The sequence below is a fragment of the Solea senegalensis genome, linkage group LG2, assembly GCF_019176455.1.
Source record: "Solea senegalensis isolate Sse05_10M linkage group LG2, IFAPA_SoseM_1, whole genome shotgun sequence".
Taxonomy (NCBI): domain Eukaryota; kingdom Metazoa; phylum Chordata; class Actinopteri; order Pleuronectiformes; family Soleidae; genus Solea; species Solea senegalensis.
In genome coordinates this window covers 22,337,115-22,352,360 of record NC_058022.1, presented here as the reverse complement: position 1 = coordinate 22,352,360, position 15,246 = coordinate 22,337,115, and positions in this window count along the sequence as shown.

Genomic DNA, 15,246 nt, shown 5'->3' with positions numbered 1-15,246 from the left:
CTAGACTTCACCGTTTTTTTTTTCTTTTTACTTTCTGTTTCTTGTTTTTGATTTTGTCTGGTTGTTTTCTTTTTTATTCTACCCTTGATTACCCTCTGTATGTTTATAAAATGTTGTAAACTAATAAAGATAATTGAAAAAAAAGAAAGAAAAGAACACATTCTTACTTAAAAGTTTAATTCAGAGTAGACCATAACTTATACTAAATTGGACTTATTTTTTTACCAAACCCTGCTGGGTGTGCAAACTTGGTGTAGGAGCCATAAATGTAAGTTCTGCATAGTCATTAAGTGCTGATAAATTGCTGGAATTGGTGCGCACTTGAGATTGGCTGGATGGGTGATGGAATAAAATTGCCTTTCTTCTCTCCTCTGCTGAGATGGTATTTTATAGAGACAGAATCAAGATGAGATTGGAAAAATTAGGGACATGGAAAATGAAAGAGTGGAATAGGGTAGGAGAGGTATGATTAGATGTTATTGCTCATTATTCTACATATAGGTACATTATAATAATAATTACAGGCGGCAGCCATCTTCTGCTCTTCTGCTTTTCTTCCTATTCAAAATGAGGTTTTTCACATCAGTAACCTCATCATAACAATACTATCAGAAAATGTAAAGACTTAGTTATTAACTATATGTGTATGCACATCATATCCATTTGTATTCAATGGTAAAGGTGCCAGAACCTCACAAAACCATGTGTTGCACCGGAAGTTATTGATCTGGACACGGCTGTTTACCTTTAAATGCTCTCAGAAGAGAGCTACTATCTAATAATGAATGAAAGAAAGTAAGTTGAAGATCCCGAAAAGTAAATTCAGCATTTCTTGATTCACACACTTAATGTGTTAGAAAATAGTGGCTGAGAAAACGTGAAAAAATGTCACATACTGTATAGTAGACTTATATTTCAAGACCGCCTAGACCAAGACAATTGCAAGACCAGAGGGTATCGAGACCAAGAGCTGTCTCGAGACATACAACTCTACTGTATTAGCTTGCCAAAAGTGACTTGCATGTGATTTGTTGGAGCATATTTTCCTATCAAGTTATTTTTGTAAACATGAGAGCAGTTTATGAACAATTTAGAAATAATAAAAAAAGATTTTCCAGAACGTTACATCCTTACTGTCAAACTGAGATAATAACAAATACAGTAAGAACTAGTAGAAGTAGTCTCTGCTAAAAGAGATGGCTCATATCAGTCCTGTAATGTAATTTAAAAACTTTCATTTTTCATTTAACTGGGTTCTGTAATTTAAGCCTAAATGTTATCTTTGTTTTGTTTTTTCAAAAGGAAAATGATAAAATAAATAGTTTTTGTGGATGCTTTGTTGACTCAATTTACATAATAGGAATGTTGTCCAATGCCACCGTGCCTCGACCACTTTTGCCACCCCATACAACATTTTCTAGATCCACCACTGCTGCTAATAAAGAGGAAGAAGGACAGAGAGGGTGGAGGACTGCTGCTAAACTGTGCAATATTTTAGATTTGATTAGACTCATTATTGTCAAATGTACACATGGACATGGTGCAACAAACTTTTTGGAGAGCTTTCATTTAAGTTGCATACATTCATTCATGCACCTTGTTGCACCTTTTAAAAATCAACATCTGGACAAACTCATAAGGAGGTAAAAACAAGCCTACGGTTGTGTCCTTAGACTTGTTGAGTGTTCCTGTGATCCTGAGAGCTGTGTTGTCTGGAGCCTAGTGCTCCTGATAGGGTCTCCCAAGGCAAATTGATCTCAGCGGAGGGGCCTGATGAAGAATGGTTCACATAGACCCCATGAAACAACGACAGAGGAAGAGAGTGACCCTGCCCAGAGCAGAGGAAGACCGGGGCCCCCGTCTGGAGCCAGGCCCAGACGGAGGGCCCGTGAGCGAGCACCTGGTGGCCGGGTCTACCACGGGGCCTGGTCGGGCACAGCCCAAAAAGTCCCGTGGCCTCTTCGTCTTCCTCCTGTGGACCCACCACCTGCAGGGAGACCGACTGGGGTTGGGTGCACTGCCATATGGGTGGCAGTGAAGGTCGGGGGTCTCGACGTACCGGACCTGGGCGGCAGAAGCTGGCTCTGGGGGCGTGGAACGTCACCTTGCTGTGGGGGAAAGAGCCGGAGCTTGTGCGGGAGATGGAACGCTACCAGTTAGATCTGGTGGGGATTTCTGTGCAAGTCATGGACTATCCATAACAAACACCATGTTCGAACATAAGGACGCTCATAAGTGTAGTGTCCTTGAGTGTCCAGAGTGTCCTTGGCCAAATGATCGATTTTGTGATCGTTTCATCGGATCTGAGGACGCATGTTCTGGACACTTGGGTGAAGAGAGGGGCAGAGCTGTCAACTGATCACCACCTGGTGGTGAGTTGGGTCAGAGGATGGGGGAGGACTCTGGACAGATCTGGTAAACCCAATCGTGTAGTTCGGATGAATTAGGAACGTCTGGAGGATGTCCCTGTCTGAGAGGCCCAACTCTCACCTCCGACGGAGCTTTTCCTGTATCCCTGTGGAGGCTGGGGACATTGAACCTGAATGGGCAGTGTTCAAAGCCTCTATTGTGAAAGCTGTAGCGGAGAGCTGTTGCTTCAGGGCCTTAGGTGCCTCAAGGGACAGTAACCCTGGAACATCGTGGTGGACACCGGTGGTCAGGGAAGCTGTTCGACTGAAGAAGGAGTGTTTCCGGGATATGTTATCCCGGAGGACTCCTGAGGCAGCTGCAAGGCATCGACGGGCCAGAAGGGCAGCAGCCTCTGCAGTGGGTATGGGAGAAGTTCGGAGAGGACTTGGAGAAGGACTATCGGTCGACACCAAGGTGTTTCTGGAAAACCATTTGGGGCCTCAGGAGGGGAAAGCAGGGGACCATCCAAGCGGTGTACAGTAAGGATGGGACACTGTTGACCTTGACTGAGGAGGTAACTGAACGGTGGAAGGAACACTTTGAGGAACTCCTGAATCCGACATCTGCGCCCGCTGTGGTGGAGGCAGAGAGGGAAGCTGATGAGGGATCATGGTCAGTCTCCCTTAGGGAGGTCACTGAGGTGGTTAAACAACTCCGCAGTGGCAAGGCTCCAGGGCTTGAGATCTCGTCGCAGCTTTTTGCAGATGATGTGGTCCTCGTGGCTTCGTCGGCCTGTGACCTTCAGCGCTCACTGGATCGGTTCGTGGCCGATAGTGTGAAGCAGTCGGGATGAAGATCAGCACCTCTAAGTCTGAGGCCATGGATCTTAGCAGGAAACCGGTGGATTGCCTTCTCCGGGTAAGGAATGACTCCTTGCCCCAGGTGAAGGAGTTCAAATATCTCGTCTTGTTTACGAGTGAGGGAACAAGGGAGCGGGAGATGGGCCGGAGAATCGGAGCGGCTGGTGTGGTACTGCATTCGCTTGACAAAAAGAGAGCTGAGCCGGAAGGCAAAGCTCTCGAGCTACCGGTCAATCTATGTTCCTACCCTCACCTATGGTCATGAAGGTTGGGTCATGACCGAAAAGAACGAGATTGCGGGTACAAGTGGCAGAAATGGGATTCCTCAGGAGAGTGGCTGGCTTTTCCCTTAGAGATAGGGTGAGAAGCTCGGTCATCCGGTGGGAGCTTGGAGTAGAACCGCTGCTCCTTCACGTTGAAAGGAGCCAGTTGAGGTGGTTCGGGCATCTGGTGATCCCAAGGGAGGTGTACCTGGCACGTCCAGCTGGGAGGAGGCCTCGGGGTAGACCTAGGACAAGGTGGAGAGATTACATCTCCACTCTGGCCTGGGAATGCCTCGGGATCCCTCAGTCGGAGCTGGTCAATGTGGAAGTTTGGGGTCCACTTGCTGAAACTGCTACCCCCGCGACCCGGCCCCCAATAAGCGGAGCATGATGATGACATTCATTCATCCATACATCCATACACACATTTAAAAGAAGGAATAAAAATGAGACCAGGTGAAGTCAGCAGAGATGATGGTTTCAAGGAATTTTTTGGGAAAGCGTTTTCCTGCTCGGAAGTGTATACATTGGATTGATAGCATAATTATAACTTCTAAAATCTTGTGCTATCATTTTAGCCAATTGAGTCTTGTTTTGCTGGGGTCATAGCCTTTTGCAAAAACTGGCTCATAGAGCTCTGGGATGTAGGTCTACTAGGTGGCTGTGGTGGTGATGCTACAGACATACAGTAGGAGCAGCAACAGTTGCAGGAGTTGACACACTGGCACCTTCATTAGAGTCCCTTGCTGGTCTTTTCTCCAGTTCCATTAATTGCTCTGTTGGATGATTAGTTTGCATATGCTTGTGCAGATTGCTTGTGGAGCCTGCTCGATATGAAATTTTATTTTACAAAGTGTACACTCTGCCTTTCTGGAGTCTAACACTTTAAATGTGTCCAAATTGTACTCCTTTTCCTACTGTCACTCATCTTCGGTAAAATGGTATAATCCTCTTGCGCTCCTCTCGCTCTCGTCTCTCTCCCTCCTTTTCATGTGCACTGCTGTGTGTGTGCTGCATGCGAGTGTCTGGAACCCCTCCCCACTCCTGCATGCTCAGTGTAGTCACACAGATGCTGCCACAGCCACACATGTTGACGGGGTACTTATTATGTTTTGACACCTCCCAGAGTGGGAAAAATCTCAAAATGCATATAGACAGCGAATACACTACTTTAGAAAAACAATGATGTCATAGACCAAGGGTGTGTAAGGAAAGTAGTGATGACAAAGGGAAACATTACCAGAAACATGGACAGCACTCAAAGTGCAGAAGAGCTGTCTAATGTCATCATGATGATGAAATGACTACTGACTTTGACAAAAGTCATTTTTTTTGCAACAACCTTATCACAGCAGTCCTATTTTATCAAAGTAGCATGAAGCCAATAGAGCAAATCGAGAGTGAAGCTAGCACAAATAATTAAAAAGTACTTCTCTACATGCTACCAGAGTGTTGAGACGTTAATATTCTGTACAAACACTGACGAACCATGAGGTTCACGGACTCTGGTCCCCACTTGAGCGGGCAGACCAGAATAGCTTGTGTGACTTAGTGACTTTTTTAATCACTCAAGTTTGGTAAGGTGGTTACTAACTAATTTTCCTGTGGGTTGACAAAGTTAGAAGTGATATTTTTTTATCACTTTACAGTGACCTTAAAGAAGCTCTTCTTCTGCATGTATGGACAAAGTTCCAAACATTAAAGTAACTGTATAATACAATAAAGAAGGTTGGATTTGGGACATTTTAAGAATAAAAATGGGGGCTATTCATAACATAGACTTAGATTGTTGTTTTCATACACAAGAAGAAATGAGACTAAGAAAGGGAAAGAAAAGGACAGAGACAGAAAAGGGCTTCTGACAATAATTTTTAAACAGTTCAATTGCTAATTTGTATGCTTGTGTGTGATTGTCTTCTCAGAATTCAGAAGGTGTTCTCTCTCTCCTGTTGGAGACCCACCTGCGTTACTAATCATTGGTTACCTAGGTAACAATGGACTTCCCTGTGTCTGTGCCTCTGTGTGTGTAAGTGAGTGTGGGAAAGGGCTTGTCTGAGTGCAGAATTATGACTCATCCTGCTCAGTTGAGGGTGGCTATCCTCACACTCTTGTCTGGGAAACACCCACCCACATCTGTTACCTCTCAATCTCTCTCTCCTGTGTTTCTCGTCTCCCTCCATTTTCCCCGTCTTTCCCAGTCCTCTGACGTTTTTTTAAACAGAAGATATTTCCTGTTTCTACAAATGCATGAATTATGCACTCTCCAGACTGGCCTGGAGAGTGCTGCCTACACAGCTGCTGTTTGATTGACAGCAAATTGTCTCATTTACTGTGGTGACAATATAAAAACTGATCAACTATTTATATAACACATGGCCGACAGCATGACTTTTGAGACATTGTCATGTTCAAAAGATGATAATTCATTAATTGTCTCCCTTTCATTATCTTCCATGAGGGTCATGGGGCCACTGGAGCCAATCCCAGCTGACATAGGGCTAAAGGCAGGTACACCCCGGACAGGTCACCAATCCATCGCAGAGCCAACAAATAGAGATGAACAACCATTCACTGTCACATTCAGACCACATTCATTTAACCTCTGCATGCTTTTGTACTGTGGGAGGAAACCAGAGAACCTAGCGAAAACCTCCGCCCAGACTATTGACACTGGCCATGAAACTCAAACTAATACTGTCCCAAAATGTCAAAAAGTAGAGAGCACTTTTCAAAAAGTTTCTTCTTCTTTTAGATTCTCCCTTTAGGGGGCGCCACAGCAGATTATCCCTTCTCTCCTCTCCTGTTACACCAACTGTCCTCAAGTCCTTCTGAGCTTTCTCTTTACAGAAAGTAAACAACATTAGAACAACCACTCTATTGTACAGTAGAAATGTGTCTTTTTTAGCAGTTAGTAGATTGAGGTTTCATTTTGTGTTACATGTGGCTCTCTAACTCTCTCTCTCCTCTCTGCCTTTCCTCTCCACTCATCTGTTCTTCATTTCTGTGATTCCCTGTTCAGATACTACCCACCTTTTTGTTACTTTTTGCCGAGATCTCCAACCCTTTTCCTTTCTGAGTCTTTTCTGATTTGTCTCAGGGAGGCTGTAACACTGTGTACACTCACTCCTTTCTTTTACATAAAGCGACCAATGTAGGATCTCAACCTTCAAATAATATCTCCAGGTTGCTTTGATGGTTATTTATTTATATTTTTATTTATTTATTTGCACAAACATATAATTTAAAATAATGTAAAAAAAATTATTATGATTCTGATGTGCGAAGGAAAGGTATGAAACTCGTGAGGGCTTATATGAAAACCTCTCCCATGAAGACATAAATCAAGGCCACATTTGTTGCAATCAAAGACAAAAAATAAAAAAAAAACAATTAAATGATTACCAGAATAACTTGAAAAAAAGAAGCAATCAACTAAGTGATTATAAATAAGAAAATTCAAATTCAAAGACAATAAAGATACATACAATGAAAAAAAAACCAATAGATAGTAAGACAATAGATGCCTTAGCATCAATATAACATAGACAACTTATTACATTTGATGGACATAGTTTGACTGACAAGGAGCCTTTTTAAATGATGTTAAATAATTATATTTTTTCAGATAGTCAGGTAGTTGATTCCAGGGACGGGAACCTTGATAATGAGTTACAAAGAGCCCAAGAGTGGTTCTAAAGAAGGCAGTGTGAAGCTTGGAAGAATTTCTTGTAGAGTAGCTGTGGACTTGGTTGTTAGATACAAATATATGACAGAAACTTGAAGGGAAAAGATTCATTCTTTGCTGGAACACACATAAACAGATCTGATACACATTTATATCATAAACATTCAAAGTGGCAAGTTTTTGGAAAAGAGGACCTAAGCTCGCATGTGGTTCAGAGTATGTAATCATTCTGGTTCAACAGGGTGAATGTCACCTCTGTCAAAGCCTGAGAAGGTCTGAATAGGCTACATGCTCATCTCTGTGCATTACTTATCCAAACAACGTGGCACTGCACTCACTCGTGCCCATAGCAAGACACCTGTCAAGTCGTAAATCAATCAGACCATCGGTTTCATGAGATATGCAAATAGCACACACACATATTTATTTAATTTAAAATGTTACTATTTCACTTTTATGTTTTTATTGTTTTTATGTTTTATACCTTGTTCCTGCGTCTTCTTGCTCTAGAAATAAAGTTGACTTGACTTGGCTTTATGGAACTTGTAGTTTCTGGTCCTTTTTATAAACTTATGCACTGTCACTTTTGCCAGTATGTGGTCTATCTATCACAGGTTAAACACAATCATCCTCACCACCAAGTCAGTGACAACAAAATTAAACCATGCAGATGTTGACAACAAATTAATTAATCAAGAATCAAGAATTGTTATTGTCATTATGAGGATATAACAAAATTTTGCAGCGACTCCTGGCTTAAAGGCACACAGTAAAAACGAAATAATAATACGAAAGACTTAACAAACCACTTAAAAAATACACAACAAAATGTAAAATATTATTAGGCTACTATTATTACTACAGGTAATGTTAATGTATCTGTAACTTATTATTAATTGTCACATTGCAAACTGGTTTCTATTTCCATTTAAAACTAAGTGAAAATACATTTAACTTTTGCAGGAACTTACATATTTTAATAACATTTCATTTTCTATATATCTGTAAAATGTGTCATATTGTTTGGAATGACATAATAAAGTAGTTACTTAGTTACTGTGTGTGGAATTTGTGAAGAAGGGCTGGGAAAAGTTGATGAAAGGTTTAAGAAACAGGAGCAGAAATGTGCAGTTGTCTTGGTCTGCCTGTAGAGGACAGTGCTGCCTTTGTACAGACCCACAAGAAAACTGTAGGCACACAGATAAAGAGAAGCTTCACATGTAAAAGAGCAGAAAATGAATGTGTATCTGACTGGAGGGTTTCCCTTTTCCTTCATGCACCATTTTGCATTCTATATGTTCTCATATGAGTGTGCAGATCATCTATCTACAGTGGTGGACTGTCAGGGCCAGCAGGGCCTTCTCTGCTGGCCCTGACAATATCAAAGAAGTATTTTCTTTTTAATTATTATTATTATTTTTAATAATCAAATTAATTTGTGTCTGAACGTGTCTGAATTCAATTACTTTTTCAGTATGTTATGATTATATTTCCAGAAAGAATATGGTTATTTTTTGTGAAGCTGAGCTGGATTTTCCTGGATGTCATTAAATGCATCATAGCTCCGTGGACCTGCTCTAGTAGCATTGCTGGCCTTTCGTTGAAGCTGCCATTTCCTATTTGGTTATAACTTTGACTGACGTGTCGTCAGCCAATCAAAATGTGATATCATCGTGACAGAACGCCCCAGGCCCAGCGATGTGTCTGGCGCTAGCCCCTGCTGTTGTCATCAACGACGTTTGAACCTTTGGCGGGCTTTGAAGTAAGCTATGGCCACTGCATTAACACCACCGATCCATCATGTTTCTGATCTCCTTCATGTGCACTTTTTGTGTCATATAGTGGCTTGTGAAATTGCGTTTACTGAGTGACTTAACGGAAGATGTGGTGGTAATGATGCAGTAGCCTATAGATGCGCAGTGGTGTGCGTGTGCGCTATGGTGTGTTTTTTTACTGAAGGCCCTGACTGAAACCCCACGGTCCGCTACTGTCTATCTATCTATCAAGATTTTAGGAGGCACCCCTATTGCATTGCAGCAAATTACATGCACTCACACAAGAAACAGACTAGGTTTGTCGCCCAATCTAAACAGTTAACAAGAAGTAGAATAAATTAGAAATAAATAAATACAAAAATGTTAATAGAATATTAACAGCTAACACAAAAAATAAGATTTAACTATCCACAAAATAAAACTGTAATCAAGTGTCATAAAATAAATTATAAATACAATATAAAACAAATAAGGGACTGCTCAAAATAAGACATTAAAAAAACACTATTGACACAAGGAGGATTTAAATATAATTGCACACAATAACTACATAAAAAGGGATTTTATAGAGCGGTGTCTTGTGAATGGTGGGAGTAGTAACATACATTACTATTTTCCATAACAGCTTAGGCCCCTCCATTATGCTCACCTGCTGTAACACTGACTGACAATAAAACTAACTATTTATTGATTAGCAAGCCATGTTAGGTTAAAGGCTACTATCATTCAAAAGCAAGTTAAGTTAACGCTACTCTCTAACGCTGTGCTGGATAACTAATGCAATGCAACATGCAAATCATTTCATCACATTATCTTTACTGTACCACTGTGTCGTTTTGACATTATTTTTATCATTATTATTATCATGGCGGCGCTTGCAGGAGCAGCAGCGGTTTGGCTCTCTCAGTTTTTTATTGTTTGTGTACTTTTTAGCTTTTGTAAGCAAGACAGCGGCCGATATCAGCTATGATCATTCACAGCTGTTGTACATCCGTGAACATCCGTGAACATGCAGGCCTGCAGGCTAGGCTAAAGGCTAACCTGTATAAAGCACTACCAATAGCACTACCTTCCTGCCAGTCACATCACATCTCTCTCAGCCTGAGCCCAGCATACAGACCACGGATCTGCAGAGAAAAACCCACCATCAAAACAGTGGTAAACTCAGGTATGGACTGAGGTAGCCACCTCAATGTTTCAGGACTGTTTTGAAGACACAGATTGGGGTGTGTTTGCAGAGGGGGCGGATCTACAGCGTTACACTGATTCTGTCCTGGGCTACATCAATTTCTGCACAGGAAATGACACAACACAGAAGACAATAACAGTAATTCCTAACCAGAAACCATGGTTCAATACAGATATGAGAGTGCTGCAGGAGCGAGATGCAGCCTTCAGGTCAGGGGACAAGCAGGGCTACACTGTAGCATGGGGGAATCTCCACAGAGGCATCAGAGAGGCAAAGCGTGTGGAATGGCATCAAGGCACTGACTGACTACAAATCCACCAACCTGCTGATTGAGGATGACGTCACACTGCCTGATGCCCTAAATCAGTTCTTTGCTTGCTTTGACACCCAGAGGGAGGAAGCAGCTCCACTCTTCACCCTGGCGGATGAGGAACTAGTGCTGGCCCACGAACAACATCAGGTGAGGGCCGTCAATGTGAATAAGGCAGCTGGCCCGGATGGAGTGCCTGGGCGGGTTCTGAAAGCACATGCCGACCAGCTCACAAGTGTGCTAACAAATACACTTCAACAAGCTGCTGTCCCAACATGCCTCAAAAGCACCACGATCGTCCTGGTGCCCAAAAAAATCCCCTGTGATGTGCCTAAATGACTACTGCCCTGTAAGTGCTTTGAGAAGCTGGTGCTCTCCCACCTGAAGGCTGCTCTCCCACCTGACCTGGACAAGCACCAATTTGCATACAGAACCAACCGCTCCACAGGGGACTCCATAGTAACAGCCCTCCATCCCGCCTTGACACACGTTATGTTATTTGTGGACTTTAGTTCTGGCATAACAAACAACACCATGCAGAGACTTTTTTTTCTGAGGAAACTGAAGTGGGCTAAACTACCACCTAGAGAAGCACCATCAAGTCCATCCTGATCAATAGCACAACAATGTAGTACACTGGCCCTCCTGTGTGGTACCGGTGCCAAAAACACCACACCCCAAAGATCTCAACAGTTACAGGCCAGTGGCATTAAAATCCCACCTGATGAAGATCCTGGTGCGACTGGTGCAGTCTCATCTTCGCCCTGTAGTGAGACCAGCAATGGACCCACTGCAATTCGCCTACCAGCCTAGCATTGGGGTGGACGCCACTGTCATCTACCTGCAGGACAGAGCTCTTTCTCACCCGGAGAAGTCTGGGAGCACTGTGAGGATCATGTTCTCTGATGCAGAAGTTCTCTGATGACTCTGCAATTGTCGGCCTCATCACAGATGATGACGACAAGGAGTACAGAGAACTTGTCCAGAACTTTGTGGACTGGTCTCTGCGGAACCACCTCCAGATCAACGTGGGGAAAACTAAGGAACTGGTGCTGGATTTCTGCAGGAAACGACACTCTCCTCCAACACTGGTGAACATCCAGGACATGGACACTGAGATGGTAACATCTTACAAATACCTGGGTGTTCACATAAACAATACACTGGAGTGGTCTGATCATGCTGCTGCACTCTACAGGAAGGGTCAGAGCAGACTCTACCTGTTGAGGAGAGTAAGGTCTTTTGGAGTGCAGGGAGAACTCCTTAAGACCTTCTACGACTCGGTGGTGGCATCAGCCATTTTTTATGGAGTGGTCTGCTGGGGTGGTCTGTTGTTGCCACAACCGTGCGGTAAAGCGAATGCAGTACCGCACCAGCCACTCCCAGTACCCCTAGGCCCCCTCCAGGATCCCTGCAAGAGTAAAGAGCTGGTCTGTTGTTCCACGACCAGGACGGAATCCGCATTGTTCCTCTTGAATCCGAGGTTCGACTACCGGTCGAACCCTCCTTTCCAGTACCTTGGAGTAAACCTTACCAGGGAGGCTGAGAAGTGTGACGCCCCGGTAATTGGCACACACTCTCAGGTCCCCCTTTTTGAAAAGGGGGACCACCACCCCAGTTTGCCACTCCTTCGGCACTGACCCCGACCTCCACACAATGTTGAAGAGACGTGTCATCCAAAACAGCCCCCCCACACCCAGAGCCTTCAGCATTTTTGGGCGGATCTCATCAACCCCTGGGGCCTTGCCACTGCGGAGTTGTTTAACCACCTCAGTGACCTCCCTCAGGGAGATTGACGATGATCCCCCATCAGCTTCCCTCTCTGCCTCCACCACAGAGGGCGCAGATGTCAGATTCAGGAGTTCCTTCAGATTCAAGTGTTCCTTCCACCATCCGGTTACCTCCTCAGTCGAGGTCAACAGTGTCCCATCCTTACTGTATACAGCTTGGATGGTCCCCCGCTTTCCCCTCCTGAGGCCCCGAATGGTTTTCCAGATACACCTTGGTGCCGACCAATAGTCCTTCTCCATGTCCTCTCCGAACTTCTCCCATAACCGCTGCTTTGCGTCTGCCACAGCAGAGGCTGCCGCCCTTCGGGCCCGTCGATACCTTGCGGCTGCCTCAGGAATCCTCCGGGATAACATATCCCGGAAACACTCCTTCTTCAGTCCGTAAGAGGCACCTAAAGCCCTGGAGCCACAGCCCTCCACTACAGCTTTCACAATAGAGTCTTTGAACACTGCCCATTCAGGTTCAATGTCCCAGCCTCCACCGGGATACATGAAAAGCTCCACCGGAGGTGAGAGTTGGAGGCCTCCCGGGCAGGGGCATCCTCCAGACGTTCTCCCCCATCCTCTGACCCAACTCACCACCAGATGGTGATCAGTTGACAACTCTGCCCCTCTCTTCACCCGAGTGTCCAGAACATGCGGCCTCAGATCCGATGAAACGATCACAAAATCGATCATGGACCTTCGGCCAAGGACACTCTGGTACCAAGTACACTTATGAGCGTCCTTATGCTCGAACATGGTGTTTGTTATGGATAGTCCATGACTTGCACAGAAATCCAACAAAAAACGACCACTCTGATTTAGATCAGGTAGGCCATTCTTCTCAATCACGCCTCTCCAGGTTTCACCATCGCTGCCCACGTGCACGTTGAAATCTCCCAGAAGAACTATGGAGTCGGGGTAACACAGTAACACATTTGCGAGTTACTAAATGTTGAAGAATGACAGAAATTGGCACGCAAATCAGAACTGGTGAAAATATTTTATAAAATAAGGGATTTATGCAAAATGGCTGGTAGGACAAAACTGAAACTTGGTGGAAACATGTTACAGTCCAAGATGAACAAAAAGGTCTATTGGTCAAACAGGAAATCAGCCATTTTCACGTTTCATAAATTAATTAACTCATCTGCACGATAAATGTACCAACATAATTTTTTTTACTAAACACATCGAAGATGAAAATGTATCCAAAGGTCAGATTCAAAAGGGCGTGGCCATGGCAACCATCGGGATTTTGTTGAATTTGGACCACGAAACAGTTACAGTGCCTGTAACTTAGCCGTAAATTAACCGATCTGCTGATTCTTGTTTTAGTGTCATTGTACTTGACTTAAAAAGCCTTCAATTGAGTGGAGTTTGAGATTTAATGAGCAAAAAATTATCTTGTAGCTTCCATGTTGAACAGTTTCAGTTTCACTGGAAAATGACTTAACAGTAGGGATGCACCGAAATGAAAATTAGTGGGTGAAACTGACAAATCAGGAAACACGAAAACCGAAACACCAAAAGAAATTATTATGCCGAGTCTGTACCATTTTTTTTCTTCAATCTAATTTTATTGTTATGGCTGGGACTGTGTGTACTTAATTCACTAAAGTCAGGGCACCGCAATTATAGTATATTATATCATAGATATACAGATTAATATTCATTCTTCAAAGAATAAATCAATTAAGAAACTATGAAAATATTTAGGAGGATCACATCAAACATATCAGACAACGAGGATGCATGCCCTTCATCTAGTGCAGACAGACAAGCCTTTTTTTTCAGCGCACTGCTCCTGTGCTGCGCACTTGTCCCTCTCCTAGTGGGCTCTCCATATCAAACGCAGCCTGGATCAAGCGCTGCTTTATCCCCACATCCAAGTGATGATCTTTATGACGAGGATCGAGTACAGTAGCTATGAAGTGCAGGGGATCTGAGTAGATCTTTGTAAAATATGTTGACAGACTCTTAAGAGTGCCCTTTTCATTGTTTTCACTCTGTGTTGTGTTTCAATCTTGTGTAGAGAGAATGTTCTCTGGTGTGAAGTGAATGTCGCGGGGAGTTCATGTACTGTGTATGCAGCCAAGTTTCGCTTTTGCGCAAAGAGACTTTCCAGCATTTAATAGGTGCTGTTCCACTGTGTACTCACATCTTGTTGGAACAGTATTATTGGTGTTCCAAACTGATCTTGGACAGACTCTAAGCGTGAATAGACAGGCACGTGCTGGCCCCAGTGTTTTTATGCTTCATCACAACATCCTGTTTCGGTCGTTTTGTTTCAGTGATAAAAGTCTTTCAGCCAAAAACCTCTGCTCGCTTATAACCTCTGCCCGCCCCACATCCTGCCCCCTTGACCCTATCCCTTTTCACTTTGTTCAGTCAATTAGCTCTGATCTTCCTAACTTCACCGGAAACAACCTTCTTGATCCTCTTCAGTCTGGTTTTAAGGCAGGTCACTCGACCGAAACTGCACTTCTTGCTGTCACTGAGCAACTCCACACTGCCAGGGCTGCCTCTCTCTCCTCTGTGCTCATCCTCTTGGAATTTCTGCAGCGTTTGACACAGTTAACCACCAGATCCTTACTTCCTACCTTCAGAACTAGGTGTCTCAGGCTCTGCACTTACCCTACTCTGTCCTATCTTCAAAACCACGAGGTGCACGAGTGGAGTGGCTCAGTGGTTAAAACCGGTACCCTGTGTGCGAAAGACATCATGGTCGCAAGTTCGACTCCATCCCTGGCTGATTGTACTCAATTCCGTTGTAAGTCGCTTTGGATAAAAGCGTCTGCTAAATGACATGTAATGTAATGTCCTCGATTGAGCTGCAAGTAGTAACTGATTCATCTGTTGATTGCTTTCTGTGGGGGTGGAGTGGCTCAGTGGTTAAGACCGGTACCCTATGTGCGAAAAACATCACGGTCGCAATGTTCGCAAGTTCGATTCCACCCCTCGCTGACTGTACTTAATTCCATTGTAAGTCGCTTTGGATAAAAGCGTCTGCTAAATGACATGTAATGTAATGTAATGTAAA